The 3,654-nt window shown below is 40.6% G+C and overlaps 1 non-coding gene across 1 annotated transcript; it reads right to left on the bottom strand.

Annotated features, from left to right (window-relative positions):
* Window positions 1-1,472: 1,472 nt before the first annotated feature.
* On the bottom strand, window positions 1,473-1,599 carry LOC115869599. Its single transcript, XR_004046270.1, has one exon. It is a non-coding gene; the product is annotated as a small nucleolar RNA SNORA40 (small nucleolar RNA).
* Window positions 1,600-3,654: the final 2,055 nt, after the last annotated feature.

The raw sequence follows: 3,654 nt of genomic DNA, 5'->3' as shown, positions 1-3,654 counted from the left end.
TGCGCTTTATCATAGAGTAGTTAAAGCAAATAGAAGAAATGATGAAGCCAAATCACTGAATAGAAAATTTCAAAGGACAGCTGAAGAAGACAAAGTCAAATATTAAAACGAAATGGGCAAAGACCTAGAGTTAGAAAACCCAAAAGGAAGAACTCAAGAAAAAATTCAAGCCTCGAGTTGCAAACTTGAAAGATTCTATAGGCAAACTACTGAATGATGCAGGAAGAATCAAGAGAAGGTGGAAAGAATACACAGTCGCTGTACCAAAAAGAACAAGTCAACATCCCATCATTTCAGGAGATAGCATATGAGCAAGAGCCAATGGTGCTGAAGGAAAAAGTTCAAGCTACACTAAAAGCATTAGACAAAAACAAGAGTCCAGGAATTGATGGAATACCAATTGAAATGTTTCAACAAGCTGATAAAGCACTGGAAGCACTTATTTATGTCAGGAAATTTGGAAGACAAATACTTGGCCAACTGACTGGAAGAGACCCATATTTGCATCCATTTCAAAGAAAGATGGCCCAACAGAATGCTCAAACTACAGAACAACATCATTGATACCACATGCAAGTAACACTTTGCTGAAGATAATCCAACAGTTGCAGAAGTACACTGATAGAGAACTGATAGAGGTTCAGGCCAGATTCAGAAGAGGGTGTGGAACAAAGGATATCATTGCTGATGTCAGAGGGATCTTGGCTAAAAGCAGAGGATACCGAAAGATGTTTACTTGCATTTCATTGACTATGCCAAAGCATTTGACTGTGTGGACCATTACAAATTACAATTAACTTTTAAAAGAATCGGAATTCTAGAACACTTCCTTATGCGCATGTGGAACTAGTACACGGATCAAGACACAGTCGTGCAAATGGAACAAGAACATACTGCATAGTTTAACATAAAGAAAGGTGTGCATCAGGGTCATAGTCTCTCACCATATTTATGTATTCAATCTGTATGCTGAGCAAATCATCAGCGAAGTTGGATTATATCGAAAGAATGTGGCATCAAAATGGGAGGAGATGATCTACCTATAACCCCCTCCCAGGGGGACGGACAACAGAAAAGAGGATGAAGGGAGACATCAGACAGTATAAGACATGAAAAAAAAATTTTTTGTTTGTTTGTTTTATAGATTTTATTTAATGTTAATCAATTTTACTTAAGGAGTTTTACATATCTTTGTCATCCAGCAGTTCCTCTAAATCTTGTAAAAGTTCATATTCAAGATAGCCCTTTTTAAGGGGCCACTGTTGTCCAGTAGGCATTAATCTCAGATCCGTCAATTCTTCTGGTTACACCACTTTAACCTCCATTATGGACAAATGTCAAACATTTCATGTCTGAAAAGTCTGTTATTCCCTCGAGGGCCCTGGTTTGTGTTTCATCTGAAGCATCTCAAAAGCAAGTCCTGGGAAGTGTCCACACTGTCAGACACTGTGCTCTCGTGACTGGTTTAATGACGTGTCCCTTCTGATCTGTATCAAAACTCATGCTGCACAATGAGTTTTGGGTTGCAAAAGAGGATTTATTCTTGCACCCGTCTTTGAGTGTTTGTCCACTAATTAAACAAACACAAACACACGGGCAGGAAAAAATAATAATAATTTATAAATTAGCAAGGGTTCATGAGGGAGGGAGGGAGGAAAAGGGAGGGAAAAAATGAGGAGCTGATACCAAGGGCTCAAGTAGAAAAAAAATGTTTAGAAAATGATGATGGCAACAAATGTACAAAAGTGCTTGACACAATAGATGAATGAATGGATTGTGGTAAAAGTTGTATGAGCCCCCAATAAAATTATTTTTTTAAGGAAATTTAAAATAGAAAAGAGAGAAAAAAAAAATTGGAGGAGACCTTATTAACAACCTGCAATATGCAGATGACACAACCTTGCTTGCTGAAAGTGAGGAGGACTTGAACCCCTTGCTGAAGATCAAGGGTTGCAAGATCAATCCTTCAGTGTGGATTATGACTCAATGTAATGAAGACCCAAATCCTCACAACTGGACTAATTGGCAACATCATGATAAATGGAGAATAGGTTGAAGTTGTTAAAGATTTTGTCTTGCTTGGATTCCCAATCAATGTTCATGGACGCAGCAATCAAGAGATCAAAAGACATGTTGCATTAGATCAATCTGCTGCACAAGACCTCTTTATAGTATTGAAAATCAGGGTGTTACTTTGAGGACTAAGGTGTGCCTGACCAAATCTATGATATTTTTAAATGCCTCAGAGGCATGGGAAAGTTGGACATTGAATAAGGAAGATGGAAGAAGACTAGATGTGGAATTATGGTGCTGGAGAAGAATATTGAAAGTGCTATAGACTATTCAAAGGACTAACAGATGTGTCTTTGAAGAAATAAGGCCAGAGTACTCTGTAGAGACAAGGACGGTGAGACTTTGTCTTATATACCTTGGACATATTCTCAGGGGAGACCAGTCCCAGGAGAAAGACATCATGTTCAGTAGAGGGGCAGCAAAGGAGAGGAAGACCCTCAAGAAGATGCATTGGCACAGTGGCTGCAACAATGGGCTCAAGTACAGTGACAGTTGTGAGGATGCTGCAGGATGGAACAATGTTTTGTTCTGTTGTGCGTAGGGTTGCTATGGATTGGATCCAACATGATGGTACCCAACCCTTTCCAGAGTGGTGGTGGTGTTAAGGTGCCATTTGGACTCGTTGTAAGCAGGGTAGACTCAAAATAAGGAGACCAAAAGCTCGACAGCAGACAGAGATGCACTACACCCACGTGATCTGGTGAAATCACATGAGCAAGACTGGCCACACCATTATTAAACGACCAGGATAAAAACAGAAATGGAAATGAATGAGATCGATCGCTTCTGGGCCTTTGGGCTTAGATCAAGTGTAGAAATGAAGGAGATCAGAGTGGGAACCGGGGTGGGGAGGGGGGAGGAACAAAAAATGGAGAATTTAACATGAAAAATAAAAAACTAAAGATTGCTTCATGAAAAAAAAACAAACACCTCCAGATCCCTTACCCCTTGGATCTAAATACTGGCCTAAGTGACTTCAAAAAAGGAGGAACAGGAAACTGGAGTGGACTTGGAGTCTTTAAAGACATGAAATTTCAGTTCAAATATTGATAGATAGATAGAAATGAAATAATGCCAAAAAAAGAAAAGGGGAAAAAAAGTACTTGGTGGCCTGATTCCAGTGTGAGCTAAGTTGAAATAAAATCAGATCGCACAGCCATGGTTATTAAGCTGACACACAGAAAATGAACTCAACTGTACTTTTAAAATTTCAAATGTTCGTTGTCATTGTTGTGCTGTGCTGTTTAGGAGATCCTGACTCACCAGGGTAGAACTGGCCCAGAGGGTTCCCTCGGCTGGGATCTTTCTGGAAAGCCCTTGTGACACAGGCGTTGACAGCTTGGTGCCAAACCAAAAGTCCACCAGCCTCTCTGAGAAAGCAAGTGGCTGCCTCCTTCTGTAGAGATTCAGACTCAAGACTCACTGCTATCGAGTTGATCCTGACTCAGAGTCCCTCTAGAGCACAGGTTCGAGTGCCCCTTGGAATTCTGAGACTGGAACGCTTTAGGGGAGCAGCAAGCCTCAACCTTTCTCCTGCAGAGACTGGTGGTTCCTCCTGCTGGCCTGACGATGAGCAGCCCA

Source organism: Echinops telfairi, unplaced genomic scaffold (assembly GCF_000313985.2).
Source record: "Echinops telfairi isolate 266 unplaced genomic scaffold, ASM31398v2 ScPeMD7_31;HRSCAF=116, whole genome shotgun sequence".
NCBI lineage: Eukaryota > Metazoa > Chordata > Mammalia > Afrosoricida > Tenrecidae > Echinops > Echinops telfairi.
This window is presented reverse-complemented; position numbering and strand designations above follow the sequence as displayed.